This window comes from Macrobrachium nipponense, chromosome 4 (assembly GCF_015104395.2).
Source record: "Macrobrachium nipponense isolate FS-2020 chromosome 4, ASM1510439v2, whole genome shotgun sequence".
Classification (NCBI taxonomy): domain Eukaryota; kingdom Metazoa; phylum Arthropoda; class Malacostraca; order Decapoda; family Palaemonidae; genus Macrobrachium; species Macrobrachium nipponense.
In genome coordinates, this window is record NC_061100.1 from 137,353,915 (window position 1) to 137,374,902 (window position 20,988).

A 20,988-nucleotide genomic window follows, 5' to 3' on the forward strand; every position below is an offset into this window, starting at 1 on the left:
TCTCCGACCATATCACACTCATGGGGTTCCTCAGACAGTTGCCTAGAGAGCCCAGCAAGAAGAGGATCGCATACAAGAGACTCGAATGAGTTTCTGAAAGGGTATTGGATTCCATTGCTATTCAGGTTCTTTGTCACGTCAATGACCATCCAGTCTCGAATCGACTGTGAATGGGAAAAGGATAAAAGCCATAAGCCACGATGGTGGTCCCTCTTCCATAGCAAAGGGCCATTATAAATGTCTGATTTTGTCTGGAACGAGCACAGATGATTTCTTTTGCTGTACTCCGAAAAAAGTCTAAATCTTTTGATGAGCGACCATGAATAGGGTTATGCTTTAATACCATAAATTTTGTCTCTTTATATTACGTGTATTGGTAAATTCAGATACAATGATTTTGACATACCCAATTACACTTTTTTATTTTATTTGTATCGTATATAAAGCCGGGATCAAATATTTAGTGCTGATACATAGCGATTAAACAGCATCCTCTTTTTGGGTAGTCTGGTGTTTTCATTTTGCATCTTTTTGCTAAATCGCACCGCGTTTTTGTTTGAGATCATATCTGCGTGTTTTTTTTTTTTTTTTTTTTTTTCTTTTTTTAGCCGTTGAAAGGTAACACCGATTCCGATATAGTCCAATCGTCTTTTTTATTTAAAATGCTAAATTGTTTCCTCCAGGAAAACAGTATCGAGTAACAGAGTTCACTTTATTAGGCAACTGTCATTGAAAAGCTACTTAGATACCCCTTAGAGTTAAAAAAAAAAAAAAAAGTTTCCCCTACTGTAGTGTACAATATGCTTCACGAAAATGGTCAGCAGGCTCCATGATGATTTAGTTAAGCAATAAGAAAAATCTTCGTTTCACTTACATTCTTTTGCACTGCACCTTTATATTCTTATATTCTTCTTCGTCTTTATTCGTTTGATTTTGTGGTAATTCCATTAGTTCTTAACCAAGATAAACATTTTAGGAGCTACACGCATTGCTACTACGATATTGGCACTTTCCAATGTGATTTCATTTCTGAGGCAAGAAGAAGAACAATGGGCCTGTAATGAGTCTGCTAATCCATCAAGCCCTTCCTAGGTGGTTTAACCTGGGACCTCCTCGATTGGTTGGCGACAATGCTAACCGATTACACCACTGTCTATAGTATATATTAATATATATATATATAATAATATTATAATTTATATATATAATATAATAAATATATATATAATATATATTTATATATACCTTTTATATAAAATATATAATATTATATAATATTAATATATAATTAATATAAATAAATTAATTAAATACTAAACCATATATACATTATATATAATTAATATATTATAATTATTAATTAATATATTTATAATATTAATACCTATATATATATATACCCGCTATTATATGATAAAATATATATGATATATATATTATATATATATATTATATATTATATTATAATATTAATATATATAATAAATATTATAAAATCATATTTAATAATTATATATATTATAATATATATATATATATATACATATATATATATACATATTATATATATATATATTATATATATAGTTATATAATATATTAATTATATATATATATATACTATACTATATATATACTATAATATATACAGATATAAATATATATATATATATATATATATATATATATATATATATGTGTATGTGTGTGTGTGTGTGTGTGTGTGTGTGTGTGTGTGTACGTATGTATTATGTACACACGCGTATATGTATAAGTAGCAATTTACAAATAGTTATGAGATGTTAGTATAAAAAAATAATTAAGACGAAGAACGGCAAACATTAGATAGAATTTATTCTGAAGTTTTCTCGTTTAAACCTTTCACCTGGTTTTCCTTGGCCGACTAAACTATTCAGATGAAGCATATCATTCAATTTCGCCAAAAAACTACTTGATTTAAACGCACCTGATGAGAGCACTTACAAGGAGAAAAATACTGAGAGTAGAGATTTTGAATTTTGATTGTCGGCTAAACCTCTTATGAGGAGGACATGGCAATCGCCAGTGTCGGATGATAGCTTTTCATATGCGAGGCTTAGAACGAATTACATAGAGAAATGATTTTGGTTCGAACACAAATGCACTAGAATTTATTTCCTCTCTCTCTCTCTCTCTCTCTCTCTCTCTCGCTTTACATCGAGTGCACCAGAAATGTTAATTTCATTTCATTATCCATGATAAAAAAAGTGGCTGATGGCCAAAACTCGTTTAGAAGATGCAATGACTGTCTATATAGTCTTCCTTTGAATGTTTGTATAATTTACACTTCCCTGACAACAGCGTTGCTAATTGCTGTCACACATCTTTACAAACTATCTGGATATTATTATACCGCTGGCATCATGATGCCCTTTCTCATTATTTTTCATTATACGAGATAATTTCCAGTCCATCTGGATAAGGTTTAATAGCTAACATCGGTGAATTCTATTTACTTTCATCTCTGCAATGAAGAGGACGGCCTTGCTGTACATAGCTTGCAGCTCTTCATTGCTCCAAAGTTCCTGATCAAATATCGTTGATTGTCTGAGAAGAAATCACGATATATATTTGTCCCTTCACAGTCCATTGAAAGAGCAGAGTTTCTCTTTTGATTGCTTGCAATTATTGGCTGTTACACCTACATGAACGCATAAGATGTTTGATTTGGCTTTTCATGAGAGGCTATCAGATGATTTATGCGGAAAATATCACATCAGCCTCTCATTATGGGTCATTTCTGAGCCTGTTCGGGGATGATAAGATCGTGTTTTCTTATAACAGTTAAACTTCGTTGAATAATAATCGATTCCAGTAGATACGTCGTAAGGATTATATATATATGTGTGTGTGTGTGTGTATTGTTCAGGATTTAAGCCAGAACCAAGCAAAGTAACACCCTTTTTTGAAGGAATTTCATACATTCTTTAGTTGCCCCTCTCAACTGAAGCCTTCATTCTCTCTAAATCATCTGGTCTGTCCCGATTGGCTGTTCTCGGAATTAATCCCACATTGGCGGAGTCATCTCGAGGCCAGAGATGCTTAAAACCGAGAAGACAAGGAAGCTCACTTAACAGGCTGCTCTAGGAGCAAGAGTCCGTGCTGGCATAAGCCCAGCTAAATCTAAAACAACATGTGTTCTTTTATTGCCCATAGTGCTTGCCCCTGATTAGCAAATCGGAAGATACCAAGATCACGGATCTACAGGTACTGTAGATTGTAATTTCGAGTGCAGTCAGTTATCGTTTTGCATTTGTCTGTATTTCCGTTTCATTCTTTCCAAGGCGACTCCCCTCCTTCTCTTGGCTCCACTTCTAAGTTCCCAATTTTGGTTCGATGCTGTAATAAATCCCCCCTTGTGATGCTAGTAGTGAGATTACAGCATATCCTAGTTAATCAAGCAATGTAGTATACCTTTCTATATAAATTCCCAGTTATTTTATGCTCCCTGTGAGTGAGCTTTGATGTAAAATAGTAAGAGAAAGTTGTGTTTAATGTTCCCCACTTGTCCATTGCCTTAGTACTGATGCTAGAATATAACCTCTTTGCAGACACAAATATTGTGCCGGGTTGTGAGAGGAAATTTGGGAACCCTTGGAAAAATGGCAATCAAACATTTCTTGAAAGAATAATGCAGTTATATACTGCATACAAATATTATACAATATAATAAGGATACCTTTAATTCACTTAGACTGAAAGAGTATACTGTAGAATGGAAGGAGAACACCCTTTTCACAATTTGCCAAGCTCCCTCTGAGACCCTAAGGTATAGTTTCTTTGAGCTCCTATACACCCACTCTAATCGGGGCCTCCTTGAGATCCTGTATGGTCCTGGGCTGAACTAGCAAGGGTGGACGGGGCAAAGGACCTATCCAACATTCAATGAAATCTTTGGGCTGTGTGGGTGGTCACTCAAGCAACAGAGATCGCAACCCACGAGAGCTGCTCAAGCCTAGGTTTGATAAAAGTGTATGAACCCAAGCTTTCAACATCGGGGACCAGATCCTAGTCCTCTGAATTGCAGCCACTCGCCCCCTTGAGACCCAATTCACAGGACCTCACAAAATACTCAGAAAGTGAGTGCCATTAAATTATCTTGTAGACTGCAAGCATAGGCAGGATTAATCTATTAAAACCATCTCTGATATGATAAGGAAAAGAGGCCGAGGATGTCCCTCTGGCCCCATGGGTCCTTTTAGGCACCATAACCATGATGCTGCCCCCACAACGAATTCAGACGTTCTACTCAGCCTTGAAACTATATTACTCTGGGGTTTGAGGATCACCAGCGACATGATATACGCCAGCTGCAGCTGCTCAGCACACACCTGCAAGTAACCCATACCATCTCTGATATACCGACGTCCTGGAGCATACCATACATCTGCAGGAAGGTGTCACTCCAACAGCTCAAGGCTATTACAGGATCAATCTGGAGAAGGTCAAGAGAATTGATGAGCAGGTAAAATTCAACTGGACCTGGGCCTTAAGAATTAACCCACAGTGAGTGGTACTCCCCAGTAGTCTTGGTTCCAAGGAAGGAGGGGGAGACAGGCTATTTATAGTCTTTATGAAGTTAAATGATGTCACCAAACCTGAGCCATACCCTCTCCCATGAATCAAAGTGTGATAGGACAGCCTTGGCAGTGCTCTCTGTTTAAGCAAAATAGATCTTGAGGAAGGATATTGGCAGGTGCCCCTGTTAGAGAAGTTGTGCCTTCACCACACCTACCGGATTCTACTAATGCAAAGTGATGCCCTTCAGCCGCAAAATCATCCCTAGCTATTTTCCAAGGGTAATGAATAAATTCCTGGCAGGAATTATGAACTGCTTTGGCCATCTCGACAACACAGTAACCAGCAGCAACTCATGGGAGGAGCACCTGCAAATCCTGAACCAAATCCTTACCACCCTATGAGATGCCAATCTGGTAATCAATTTAAAAGAAAGCTGTTTTTGGTGACTGAAATAACATGTCTCGGTCTATTTCTTGCAAGTAAACTAATTTAAACAGTTAGCTAACAGCTGTAGTGTATAGCTTTACATATCAAGTAAATAGAGTAAATGTTCTGACAAACATTCTTTTGTGAATGTTGAATTCTAGCGTGATCTGTCCTGTCCCCTTGTCACAGAATTGTTGAACCAGAAATTATGACTAGGCCTATGCATATGGCTGGTTCTGATGAATACTTAAGATGGAAAGGGAGAGATTTTAAAAAATACACTAAAAATCTTTGATAGGTGTAGTGAATAAGCAGGACTTGCTTTTCTTTTTCTTTTTTTATTGGTGTTTAATGAATACCGCTGATAGCGAAGGAGAGGAATTCAATGATGCATGCATGTTTTTCCTTCAAAATCTAAATAATGCATTTGACTGGGAGGTACTGTATTAACATCGACCCTTAAAATGCATATATTATAGAACATATTCTGCTCAAAATTACTTTTTCTTTCATTCCCCAAAATATTTGCATAAACTCGTGTTACACCCTATATATATATAAATATATATATATATATATATATATTATATATATATATATATATATATATATATATATATATATATATATATATATACACACACACGCACATATATATATATATATATATATATATATATATATATATATATATAATATACACACACACGCACATATATATATATATATATTATATATATATATATATATATATATATATATATATATATTATATATATATATATATATATGAAATTGTAATAGCCACAGTGCCCTCTTAACTTCTCAAATACTTTGCTCTTTTTAAAAAATTTTTTATATGCTTGTCACTAAATTGAGCTCCAACTTCAAAGAATTTTTTTAAAAAGAAATCATGATGTCCGGTAGCGGGAAGCGAACCCGCAATACCATAATCAAGACGAGGTGACCTTGTCGACCAGACTAGATCAGGTCGGCAAGGTCACCTCGTCGTTGTGATTATGGTATCGCGGGTTCGCTTCCCACTACCGGACATCATGATTTTCTAGAAAAAAATTTATCTGAAGTTGGAGCTCAAGGCTTTGTAGTGACAAGCGTATCCAAAAGAAAAAAAAAACAAGAATTTGAGAAGTTAAGAGCATTGTGGCTATTACAATTTCAAATGTAAATGGTAAAAATGACCAGTAGATTCTACACACACACACACACACACACACACACACACACATATATATATATATATATATATTATATATATATATATATATATATATATATATATATATATATATATATAGTAGAGGACCCGAACGTTTCTCCTGATCTTCTTCATTGTTTTAGTCAATCAAATGCCCATTTTGTGCAATGCAATTTCCGATCCTTGAGATTCCAATGACGCCATCCATAGAAAATATGAAAATATCCTTCTTTCCTTTAGCTGTAAAACTGCGTAATTGTCTTCTTTGTAAAGTTATTATTAATGCTGAAGCTGATAAACTAATTGATTGTAAGTTATCTGCCAGTACAACTACAGGGACACTGACAATACAAATGGTCGGTCATATGTTTAAGTTGCGCCATAGATACAGCGTTAATAATAATAATAATAATAATAATAATAATAATAATAATAATAATAATAATAGTAATAATAATAAGTAAAAGAAGAACGCGATTGCCATACAGTTTAAGGATTTAATTCCATTACATTCTGTAAAAAACATGGTTGGCTCTGGTTCATACAAATGAATTTCAGAGTGGCAGTTCCTTTTTTGTAAGGAATCACGTACTCTAATATCGAAGGTCTTAAACCTTAGAAAATAGACAATTAAGAGGCGAAGACACATGTTACCTGATGCTTAATTTTAAAGGAGTCTAAGATGATCTCTCTTGATCCCAAGTTTTATCCTAAGTTTTTATTCACTTTGGCCTTGGAATCTGGTCTCCAGTTCTTGTGACGGTGTGGAAGACAATACGCCTAACCACAGGCCCCGTTTCTGTTGTTTGGTTTGATTCTCTACTTCAACCACTAAAATTCTATTGGATACAACTGTATCTTAGTCTATTTCTTTTTTTTGGTGGGGTGGGGAGCGTGGTCTGTTTTCTTTATTGGGAATTAATGCGAGTGGTGCAACTTTTTTTACACAGTGTGAAATTAGGTCGAGTTAATGGTTTGCTACCTTTATTTGAAAGTCAGATATGATCTCTTGATTTGCAGTTATGGATGCACGGTCCCCCTTTCCTGTCTAATTTAGCCTTTTCTGTGTTGTCTGGCAATGATTTGCTGTTGTCAAAACATCAGTCCTGATTGATGAACAAGGTTCTAATGATTAAGAATGAACCCACACACACATACACACACATCGATAAAAATCTCAGGATGTTATGTTTGTGTGTTTCGCTAATTTCATTGATTATAATATTTTCGGCTACTCTTAAACATTTTCAAATCAGAACCTTTAAGAGGAAAGCAACTGGAAATACGCTCTTTTGTAATCAGAATGAACATGAATTCTTAGTACACGTAACGTAACTTCATTTAACATTTCTTCCAAAAGAACAGGCCTCAAAATAGACCAAAAATCAAGTTACTGCTTGGTTCGTTTGAATGTAAAAATTTTTTTTTTTTTCTTTTCTGTGGAGAATGGGCTCCCGCCGTTCATAAGGCCTGTCTGGAATCATGGATTATCCATGAATAAATTAAACTTCATCATGAAATAGAGGGGTGTATGTTTTACCCTTGATTATACACATCAAGGGTGGCTACTGAAATTATGTCGATGACGCCGCATAATTCGCCCAACTTAATCTCTCTCGGAGCGTTTCGACGAGGTTATAATTTGTTGTAATAGTTCGTTTTAGATAGTCTGCATCAAATTCATCCGCATGTTGTCCGATTACGCGATCTGTATTTTTACACGATAACATAACAAAACTGTGATGATTAACGAAGTTATTCGTTGCATGTAAGTTGATGGTGTTGGAAAACAAAATTTATGCAATGTAAGTTGTTGTGCTGGCGAGAGTAAGTCAAACGATCTTCCTCATACATCTGTGAACTTGCGAACGTGCATAAGGAAACACACACACAGATATATATATATATATATATATATATATATATATATATATATATATATATATATATATATATATATATATATATATATATATATATATATATATATATATATATATATATATATTTGAGAGAGAGAGAGAGAGAGTGGGGGGCGGGGGGAGGGATTTTTGAATACACCAAAGTGATGAGGTTGGCGGGCTACTATCATCATTAGAAGGGCGTAGACGAAGCGCCAGCGCATTCGTTTGCCTAATTTACAATCTGATTTTTGGGATGATGACGGAATTGCCAGTCTAGATCTTAGGGTACCTATATTGTCGGTGGATTATCGTCTCGGTTATCACACCTGCTGATTGACACTCCACCCTTCGACATGCATGCTGTTTTGCGTCTTGTTAAGAAGCATTTCATTGCTCGTCATCGCCCGTTTTTCTGCGCGGCGTTTTTTACGGTAGCTTCAGTATGCGCGCATTTCGTCATATTTATCATTATCAACTTCGTGGAAGGTCTACTAGCATTCGCATCATTTTAGTCCATCGGGCAACATATTGAATAGTCATTTGCCAAGGAATTGTCGTGGTGTTTGATGTTCGTTAGCGTTTATCCCAGTGTGACCTTTTTTCTTTTCCGCACGACAGCTGTTGTTAAAAGGACATAATGCTCCCAGATCACCTGCGTAAAGCATCTTATGTTAACATAGAAGTTGCCGGCAGAAAGCATCGTGATATGTAAGAGAATGGCTCAAATCTAATTCGGCTTAAGGACACTTTTCGTTAATATGAAAAGATTAGTTTCTTGAACTTCGGTGGTTAATGTTCTTTGAGGTGGTGTCTTCGTTTCAGTCTTGATGAAATTATTAGATTTCTTTTAGCCTATTCCTCTATACAGATTCACATCATAAAATGAGGCATTTATCTTCAACTGGCTTGTTTCTGCATTCAGGATCCACTTTGTGGGTCCTGTCGGTGTTAATCTCTTGCGATGTCAAAACTATGTCCTGAAGTACATGAATAGAATAGTACTATTACTTGTGAGCATTGCAATCTGACAGCCCAGGTTCTCTTCCCAGCTGGTGCCATGCAGAATCATAAGAATTTATTTCTGGTGATTAGAAATTCATTTCTCGATGTATTGTGGTTCGGATCCCACAATAAGCTGTAGGTGCCGTTGCTAAGTAACCAATTGGTTCCTAGCCACGTAAAAAGATCTAATCATTCGTGCCAGCCCTAGGAGAGCTGTTAATCAGCTCAGTGGTCTGGTTAAACTAAGATAATAATAATAATAATAATAATAATAATAATAATAATAATAATAATAATAATAATAATAATAATAATAATAATAATAATACCCTCTTATCTTCGCGCAGTCTTCACACTTTTTGGATTCACTTGTCACTACAAAGCCCTAGAACCAAATGCAAGAATATGAAGCAACTCTGATGTCGTTGCAGATTCGAACCAGCATCCAGATTATCAGTAGAGGTCACCTTGTCGACCTGGTTACGAGAAGGATAAAATATTGCCGCTCAGGCATACATAGACTTGGCGAATTCAGATACCTTCAATAGAGCTGGAATCTGAGCTCACCATCTTAGCCAAGTGGGCAATAATTCGTATTGCTTTTTGGGCTGAAATATATTTATAGAATCTTCTAGTCACCTTTTACCATATATCGGATACGTATGTAAGTGGAATAACCGCATACGAACCTTTCGAAAAGTGACCACTAGATTCAACATCAGAATAGCTTCTTATTCTTGCATTTGGATCTAAGCCTTTGTGGTGGCAAGCGTATATATCCAAAATGAGGGAAGAATTGGAGAAGTTAAGAGGGCATTGTGGTTACTACATTTATTTACACATTGGTAAAAAGCGTCCAGTAGGTCCTGTGTATAAATTTCAGCCTAAAAAACAATACGAACGATTGCCAACTATGCTACGATGCTTATACGTATGTATGAGCGGCAGTAGACTATTTTTCCTTCTGGTGGTCAGGTCGGAAGCGTGACCTCCTTCTGATACTCTGGATGCGGGTTCTAATCCTGCTAAGGACATCAGGATTGCTTCGTATTGTTGCATTAGGATCCAAGGGTTTGTGTTGACAAGCGCATCCGAAAAGAGTGGAGAATTCGAGAAGAGAAGAGGGCATTGTGGTTGTTACAATTACATACGTATCTGATAAAAAATGACCGGTAGATTCTACACTCACACACACACACACACACACACACACACACACACACACACACACACACACACATATATATATATATATATATATATATATATATATATATATATATATAATATATATATTACACACATTCCAGGGGAAATATACATCAGCACGCAGGGGCCAAAAGATAACGTCAGTCAACAGTACAGTTACATATTTATAGTTAGAAACGTTTCGTGTTACTTAAACACATCATCTGTCTGTAAGAATAAAAAAAATATGAATTCTGTTAATTCAAAATAAAAGAAAATTAAAAACAGTAATTACATTCTTTAAAATAACAAAAACTTATAAGAAGCAAAAAGAAGAAAGAATTTTTTTAGAAGCCAACCTGATCATGAAAAAGGAAAAGAGGAAATGAGACCACAAGCTCACGGATGTCCAGAGAACCTTGGGCCAATTGCAAAGAAGACGACACGTTGGAGTTTAGAAGAGGGTCATTAAGGAGGCAGATGTTTCGTAGTTCCAATTACGGAAAAATGTTTGATCAACATTAACCTTGCATTTACTCGAAAATTCGGGGTTAGTAATTCGTGAGTCAGTTCTGTAGCTCAAACCTAAGTGGCTGTAATAACGCACCTTCAATTATCTCTTTGATGAACCAGCTTAACAAATTGAGCATTCAATTTTGTAAATAATATTGGACTTCATAAAGCTCTGTAGCTTGTCCTTATAATAAAAAAAGCCGCCAATCTTAAGTGGATTCGTAGGTATTAGATTCAGTTTTAGAAATCCAAGCTCTTTTTCGATGACATGTTTAAGTTTGGATCTAAGAACGTCAGAATGAGTATATGGTATCGTGGCGTTAATCGCCAATGTAGGAACATTAAATTTCACAATAGGATCAAAAATTCTGTTCTAAAATCTTGTTAACAACTTTAAAATAAGTTTTTTGGATAGGAATTTCTGGTGAAATATTCAAGTAAAAATTAAATTTCAGAATGGAAATTCACCCAGCTAGATTTATAACAGAGAACTCTAAAAACTAGGATAGTTATGGCATTAATTTTAAATGAAATGTAACACGAACTGTATACATTACTTCTAAAAAATCCAGCAAATTCTCAGCCTCCCATTCAATAGTGAATCTAATGATAGGATGTCTAAAGTTAACGTAATCGAGAAAAAACTGATATTACCACGAATGTTTAAATAGGGCAAAAGTGTCACCTACATATCTTCTATACCAAAGGGTTTCGAAGGATTCGGGTCAGTTATTTAAAAACTCTTCTTCCAGATGTGTGATAAAAAAAAAAAATTGCGAACAAAGGGCCCACTGGATGTCATACTTATCAGACCAATTATGGCATCATATAATAGCCCATCCTATAGTATCTAAATATTTAGTTCATTTATTAATTGAAAAGTGACTTCGACTCCCAACGACAAATAGTTCGGCAGGATGGTGATTTATAATATATAGCCAGTTTAGATGCTGAGTCGTTGTTCACAAATTTTCCTGTGTCCGAAACTATTGAGATTATCCTAGGTAAAGTTTCTTATGAGAGTGATGTTATTTTTCACGGTCTTAATAGACAACATTTTAGTCTTTCTTGGAACGTGCAGTGCAAAATTCTTCCATTTTTGATAAACAGCTTTACTTGCAGGTCGAAGGACCTGCCATGGTACATTTGGCCCTTTGTTCGCAAAATTTTTTATGACATTTGGAATACGAGTTTTTAAACAACTGTCTCGAATCCTTTAAACGTCTTCAAACGGGAGAAATGAACGAAAAGATAAAGAAAAGTCAAATCTGTGTAAAGTCTACGGAAATTACACGCCCATGTTTAGGTACGACTCTAGCTCCTTGCCTAACAAAAGAAAAAAAAAGTAGATTGCATATGCAGACAAAAATCTACAAAAAGCCGAATTAAAAAAATCTGTTCATCTTTGCTATGAATCAATCAGCAGTACAAGCAATGAGGGAACACTCAAAGGATAGACTTTCGATTGCAATATTTGCAGTTTATTGCAATCTTTTTGAAATGGCAAATCTTCGCTTCGTATCTGGTCAGCATTCTTTGGCTAACGATTTAAACCTTGTAAACGGGACGGGCCTCTCTGTTACAGATAATTCTGCTTTTATTGTATGGTTACACAGATTTATCAGTTCAACCTTACTTTTTGTACTTTATATGATTATCTGACCTCCTCCTTACTCAAGGACACATGCCATCATTAGCCTTCAAAAACACAGATTTTAACTGTGCACAAAATATTATCCAGCAAATACTTACGCCCTTTTCAAAAAGGTCATATTCATGTATGCATGGATAAGATAATAATATTTATTACACCTGATTCCAGGACATAACATTCATAGACGAGTCGCAAGTAGCCCAGGCTAACAAACATGATCTCATGAATATATTTGAGTGTCTTTTGTTTTCAATAGTCTGCATTAGAGGTTGCCCAACCAAAATCCTTCCTATATTATAAGGAGCTATCAGGTATTCATCCCTTTTTTTTTATATATTTTGCATTATTCAGATAAGAAATCCTCAATCGTTAGGTAACAGGATGCATCAAGGATCAGCATATTACACCAATCCTAAGGGCTTATGAATAAGCGGCACGCCCTCCTGGAGTTATGTTTAATACTGGAAAAAAAAAAATTCCGAGTTTTGGAATTTTTTGTCTCGCGGCCAGTTTCGGGCGATAATGAGCGGGTATGGCAGAGGGTAGCGCTTACCCACTGATGTTTTATACAGATTGCAGCCCCAGATTACCTCAGGGGTAAGTTTGGGCGTCAAGACAAGGCAGTGATTTGCCTCTTTTAACGCTCTTGATTTCCGAGTGTGGTTATGTTTTCCGAGAAAAGCTGTAACACCTACAACAAGAATGATAATAATGATAATGATGATGATGATGATGATGATGATGATGGCAATGAGACGTTAAATGGGCATATCGGGCAGCAACGTGGTCGGAGTCGAATTCGATACCTGATCGAACAGGATTTGTGGAGGTTACGTATTTGCCAGCGTACACAGATAATCTGTTCCACATACGTTACTTAAGTAAAATCTGTGTGAAATTGCGCGCTAGCAATATTGAAAAATGGCGCTGAAATAACCGCTTGCGCTTTTGTGAGGCAAAATACTCCGGAGAAAATCTTAGGAGAATATTGCTATCTTTAGAGGAATGACGACATGTTAAACACTACTGAAGAGGCTGTTGTAAAAATCACAGTAAACGTGATATTGTCCAAACAAACGTTGACAGTGGAATAACTCTCACTCTCTAACTATATAGTTATTATGCACTTTACTGTCTAAAACATTTTAAGCGGGAATTTCGGTTGAGGTCAGAGTTTCCCGTGTGTTTTGAAAGTTGAAATTCCTTGAAGAGTAAGATTCCAGAGGCCAAAACCTTTTGGCATCATTCCTGAATCATTCAGGATGATGCGGAGTGCTGAAACAAAAAGAGAGGTCAAACCACAGATGTCAAAGATTGCATATTACGAATGAAAATCATTGAAGCGTCTTTTATTACTGTCTGTTTTCTTCAATATTCTTTTCCTCTTGTTTTCATTTTGGTATTGTAATACGAATATTCATAATTTATATTATTTTATCATTCATCTTTTGTAAAAACTTCTCGCATTTTTCCCCTTTACATTCCTTGCTTTGAACCAAATATCAAATGGTTACGTCCTCATCCGTCCACGACATGTGCAGAAAAGGTAAACGAAGTGAAAAAAAATCCTCTGATTCTTCCTGAACGACTGAAGGAAACAAAAATATAAAACTTTTTGACAGAGGACCATTCCAGGGTACAGATATTTACATAAAAGCCTTAGCTTGACACGAACGCTATATTAATCTTCTAGGTCCCAATTCTACAGAAATACTCAAAACTCCTCCATGCAAGTTTCAGGCCTTAAACGTAATGGCCCGCCTACGCCTACGTGATTTGCATATTGTCTATCGATCATCTTTATTCCCTCCAAAAGCCTTCACAAATACCCACTTATTTCACGCCCTGTATTCACCTTTTAAGGGCCCCATACACTGAACGATTGTATGAACGACTGTCTGAACGATTGTCGTTATCGACACACACATACTCACTATTCAGACAGTATGAATGATCTCCGCACCGATTTCAGCCTGAACAAAGATTTTGTCTCTGGAAGACATGGCATCATATCTAGAAGAGACGTGTGCTATAGCATTATATCGGCAGACAAACACATACATTGAACGACCTGTGTATGACAGAATGAAGTCGCAAGCCAGCAACCTGGTCTTGACAGATTCCCGCTGAGATCTTTCAGACACGAAACTCCGCCCACTTTTGCATTCAGACAAGCCTATACACAATGATTTTGCGAACGATACAGACAATCGTTCAGTGTATGGGGCCCTTTACGTTATCAAAACATCAAACAAATGATTTTCCAAGTCTTGACTATTTTTTAGAAATGTTTTTGACTGTGTGAAATATTAATGTCATGTATCATGAATCTCCAGAAAAAAAGAAAAATTTGAACACCTCTACGTCCACTTTTATTGCGTTGCTCATCGAGACTTAACGACGATCCTCAGACCAGACGCAAAATCAACTTTCAGGTAACGACGTCCTTTCATCGAGCTCATTCGACTTGTTCTGCCCACGCTTGCTGATAATTAGATAGATGGAGGAAATATATCAGGGCTGGGCCCAGGACTAGATAACTTATGGGGATTGTTTGCCCAAAATACAGGCCACTGGATTTTACCCGATCGTTTAAGGACATTATCCCATATTAAGGGTAATTCAGGTAGTCGACAAAGTTTGGTAACTGAGAACGAAAATGCTGCCACTTAAGAAAAATGCTTCTAATACTATCGATTACACTGCAAGACATGGTCATGTTCATACTGTTAAGCCTGCACAGTATGCATGTTAGTTTTAGAATGCCATTACTTTGTCTCGTTAAGTATAGTTAGATTGAAATTTGCATAATGAATACCCAAGTAGATTCCCTCAGTGATACCTGGAAGACAAAACCCAGACTGCGTGCTGTTTAAATTTAAAATACGAGCGATATACGTCGTCGTCACATTCTTATATCTTTAATAACGTAATACAAGACTTCAGAATCGGTATAATAAGTATAAGAAAATGTTGAGGAAAACAACACCTGATCGTGTCTTTCCGTCTTAAACATTGTTTTGGGTATGTGTCATTCATATTCGATTAACTAGACTAAACTTTGTTACCCTCAGTGAAAAAACGGACCATGTTAGTAAAACCATGGAGCAGCTACTGAAATAAAAATGCACAACTTTCCTGCCTAAATGATAATAAAAGCGCCGCGAGAACTAACAGGGCAGCAAAGAAAGGTTCATAGTTTGTGAGAATGATCATTGAAATTGCTATTCACTAAAGGCCTCTTATTTCTTGTGAAGTACTATAGGAATTGCAACCGAACCATTTGAATGTATGTTTACAAAACTTTTCATTTTCATTTCATCACGTTTTACCTCTACGAGGGATAACTACCTCTTTTGATCTTAAAATTTTCCGATATTTTGTTACTCAAATCTTCTGCGATATTAAACACAACCAAATGTCTATACGGAAACAAATGTGCCTATATATAAATGTATATATATACATATATACACGTATATAAATACATACATACATATATATATGCATATAAGTATTATGCTACAAATGTCATTCAGTATCCAATATGCTCTGCCTCGGAACTAATACTGAAGAGGATATATATATATATATATATATATATATATATATATATATATATTTAATATATATATTAAACAATCAAATGTACATACGGAAACAAATGTCTATATATATATATGTATATATACATATAAATATATATGTATAAACATATAAGTATTATGCTACAAATGCCATTCAATATCCAATATGCTCTACCTCGGAACTAATACTTAGGGGACTTTAGGGGATATATATCTATATCTATATCTATATCTATATATATATATATATATATATATATATATATATATATAATAGATTCATATAGTATATATATTATATATATATAGTTATAAGATATGATAGATATAGATATATATCCCCTAAAGTATCAGTTCCGAGGTAGAGCATATTGGATATTGAATGGCATTTGTGGCATAATACTTATATGTATATACATATATATTTATATTTTCGTTAAAAGCAATTGCTTTATTGGCATCAATAAGTTTCTTGCAGGTATCTTCATACCGACGAAGTTTTTTCCGATTCTCGTTCGTCAATTTCTGGTGAAAAATACGCAGACTTCCTTCTTCCATTTATTGAATTTTGTCGCGACAGCTATTTCGCCTTATGGCATTATCAAGCGACTACTGACTTACAATCTGGCCTTTCGGCCTATTTATTTCATCGTGTGGGAAGTAACTTATTGATGCCACTAAAGCAATTGCTTTTAACGAAAATTGCATGAGAGAAAAACTATGCCCTAAAAGTATATATTTTTATATGTCTGTATACATATATATATATATATATAATATATATATATATATATATATATATATATATATATATATATATATATATAGACATTTGTTTTCCGTATGTACATTTGATTGTGTTTAATATCGCAGAAGATTTGAGTAACTAAATATCGGAAAATTTTAAGATCAAAAGAGGTATTTATCCCACGTAGAGGTAAAACGCGATGAAATGAATATGAAAAATTTTGTAATCATACATCCAAATGGTTCGGTTGCAATTCCTACGTCATCAAAAGTACTTTACAAGAAATAAGAAGCCTTTAGTGAATAGCAATTTCAAGGATCATTCTCACAAACTATGAACCTTTCTTTGCTGCTCCATGGCTTTACTGACATGATCCGTCTTTTCACTGAGGATAACAAAGTTTAGTCTAGTTAATCGAATATGAATGACACATACCCAAAACAATGTTCAACATGGAAAGACTTGGATTTACGATCAGGTGTTTTCTTCAATTAACCTCGAATTTATCAGTTACGGGAGATAACGATCTCAAGTACTGATAGAGTCGTCCTGGAAAGTATCGAGCTTACACGTATTAGTGGCCCAGCATAATTGTGATTTACAGTGCGATATTATGCTTTTAAATTTAATTTCCAAACCCGTCATGCGTGGTTTAAATTAAAGAAAAAAAAACCGAAGTTTTGAAGTTATATATTATCATTTTTGAACATGCGATTATAAATGAGTGTTGACATGTCGCTTCAAAACATGTATGTGATTTTGGTGACATGCATTCAGCTACGACAACTTTTTGAAACAATAACTGAAGGTGGCTGCAAATTGTCAAGTATAAGAAACAAAGTAACTTGTGAGTCTCGACTTGTCAGTGTTGTCACTGTTACAAGAGAGTAAAATATTACAAGTTCTATTCTTTCCTGAAAACTGTCGATCGTTCTCGAAAAGAAAAAAAAAATGCTAAAGATGCCTTGCAAAAATTTCCTAAAAATTCTTTTCTGCTGGATGAGGGCGCTAAATTTATAATATGATTATAAGATGAAATTTATAGCTGGCTAATAACGACCTGTTTTACGTATATTGTTGGTTGTCGGCAGAGTGTGGCTGGATGGGTAGCTTATATTTTATGGAAGACAATCTTGCCAAAGGTTTCATACAGGTAGAACATTTTTTAATGTGGCTAGGCAATGTATAATTATTGTATATTAAATCATTATTCTAACTGAGAATTCGAATTTGGTAAAATATATATAAAAATTATTTTTAGTAGTCGAAGATTTTTTTTTTTTTTTTTTTTTTTGCTTTCTTCATTGTGGGTATATAGCTTCCTTAAGTTGGAAGGCGAGTGGTGTCCAGGATGCGCGTGTGGGGATATTTCAACTCTGAAACTCGGCAACATCCGTTGCTCTGTCAGTATCCTACAGTGACACTACCTGGCAAAACTCTTACACAACTAATTAGACTGTTGACACCAGCAAAATACAGCATTATCCATACATATAGCGTTCCTGGAGACTTTCAGTGATATCATTTCGTCAGGTCACCCAGCTATCTCCGAGATTCCTAGAACGTGGTTTCTCTTGTGAAGGGAATTGATTAGTTACCTGATACTGTAGAAATTCAGAAAATAATTTTTCCATTCTCTATGTTACACCTGTTGTGTTCAGTTATTGTTGGATATAGTTATGTTAAGTGTTACAAGTATCCTTCCATAGTTAACTCGCACTATTATTTAAAATTCATCTCATCCTCAGGATGACGACCAACTTGCAGAACGAACGACTGTATTATATAGTAAATAACCTCTCTGGCCTCATGAAGAATGGAGGCCACTTTTCTCACTTCACAAAAACGTTAGGATTAAAATTTCTCTTAGGAATACACCAAATACCGATCTCCTTTAGGGGGATAGTGCTGTCCATTCACTTCACGCGGTACACTGTAGGCATTAACTTACGGTTCTTTGGTGCATCCCTTCGGCCCCTAGCTGCAACTACTTTCGTTCCTTTTACTGTACCTCCTTTCATTTTATATTTCTTCTATCTTACTTTCCATCCTTTCCTAACAATTGATTCACAGTGCGAGGCTTTCCTCCTGTTACACCTTTCCAACTTTTCACTGTCAATTTCCGTTTCAGCGCTGAATGACCTTACTTGCCCCAGTCCTTGGCATTACAGTATACCTAAAACCTATAAAATAAATCAATCAGTCAACCTAGCTGCAATCCATTATTTTTTTTTTTAGTTATACCTCCATCCATATTCTCTTTCTTCCATTTGACTTTCCACCGTCTTATAAGAAAATTTTTTCAGCATTATTGTCAAAGCTGAATAGACTTTGGAGGTCCCAGCCTTTTGCCTAAATTCTATGTTCCAATTCCATAAAACCGATCAGTATTCAGATATACGACATACAGTCCCTCACACCTTTGAATAATGATAATTAACCTGATATAAAGGAAAACACCTTTTGAGCATCGGCTCACCTGGAAATCACTCGCGCATTAATTGTTAATCACTTCGACGAGGGCCAAAAGGGAATCCAGACGAAAACCGATTAGTTGCTCGAAAAACGTAAAACTATTAAATTATTCACATGAAAAAGAATGACTACTTTGACTTTTAACGAATGAACTTTCCCGAATGGCATTCAAATTATCATGTTTATTGAGCACTGTTCCCGTTATCCTACGGACTGAAACCGAACTTCCCCAGTCAGTACGCTATTCTAGGGAACTATAACTAAGTTTAATATAAGGAGGATATGCGGGAGGCCAAAGTAAAATCTCAGTATTGGAGAGATCAGCAAATTACAGTGATATTTTTGCCGTCATTTTCAACTCCAATAGGCAGGAGGGAGAATAAAACCGAAAGGGAAACTTTATGGTACGTTATATATTTAACGTTATCATGACTACTTACTGCGCTAAATATTTTTCCAGTCATAATTTACCTTAATCTTGGGGCATTTTCATTGTAAACTTTAACGATTTTAATATATTAAGAACTTTGCGAAATGTAAGGAACTTTTAAGAGTGACGGCTGAAAGTATCTGTTTTCTGTCACAGATGTGACATAAAAGAAAATGTATATTTTTTTGGGATAAACTTAAATAGTTTACAGAATCCGAGTGTTTCTTTTTCAGAGTCGGAGGGGGTTTGAAAAAAGATAGCAACTCTTTTACTCCAACGCCCCGCTTTTTTTTTTTTTATAATTATACTGGTATGTTACGACTTGAAAAATAAAAGATAAGAAGTCAGCTTAGACGCGCAATTCAACAATACCTCTAGTTAGTAGCACCCTGATTATTATCACTTCCACTACCGGTCCTGATAGTATCATATCTCTAAACTGATTTCCATTCATAAAAATGTTCTGTCTGCTTTTCTGATTTAACGTGATTTTTCTCTGGTTTCAGTTATTCATTTAAAATTTATTCTTTTAGTGACTTTTTAATTTGTATCGAAGTTTACCATAATACCTAAGACTGTACAGGAAGATTATCTTATAATTGAGAGATAAAACTATGAACTTTAATTGTCCATTTATTTGAGAGATTAATCACATGTCCGCATACAAAATTAGCATAATTAAAATCCTCTTAAAAACCCTCTCTCTCTCTCTCTCTCTCTCTCTCTCTCTCTCTCTCTCTCTCTCTCTCTCTCTCTCTCTCTCTCTCTCGTTGATAATTTTTTACCTCACAAGTGGATGAACGGTTTTCGAATCTCTAACCGCACATCATGCCTCTGTTGACCCAAGTTGTGGAAATAGGTATCCAATTGTTAGACAACTTGTTTGGGTCGCAGCTAGGCTTCAGAGAGAGAGAGAGAGAGAGAGAGAGGGGTAATCCTTACCACCAACACCACTAGGGTGCCACCATTCATAAGATTGATAAAATATTCTCTCTCTCTCTCTCTCTCTCTCTCTCTCTCTCTCTCTCTCTCTCTCTCTCTCTCTCTCTCTCTTTCATATACATGCACAGAAACAAAATAATTAGTTTACTCGCTTCAGGGGTGTTTACATCTTAATTGTTCATTACAAACTACCTTTGTTTCATTGTACCAATATCAAATTTTTCTTTCTTTTACCATTTAATTACATATGTCAAATTGTTACGTTGCTCACCAGTTTTATGGGAAAAATTCGTTTAATAATAACTTCCATTCCATTTTTGTTACAGGTAAGAAGACAGTTATT

General features: G+C 35.3%; 1 long non-coding RNA gene across 1 annotated transcript in view; it reads left to right on the plus strand.

The window, feature by feature from the left end:
- LOC135211220 (uncharacterized) overlaps window positions 1-20,988 on the plus strand; it is a 240,986-nt gene that overhangs the window by 133,626 nt on the left and 86,372 nt on the right. The window contains exon 3 of the long non-coding RNA XR_010313644.1: window positions 20,972-20,988. This exon is cut by the window's right edge and continues 114 nt beyond it. This is a non-coding gene — a long non-coding RNA (uncharacterized LOC135211220). The remainder of the gene's footprint in view (window positions 1-20,971) is intronic.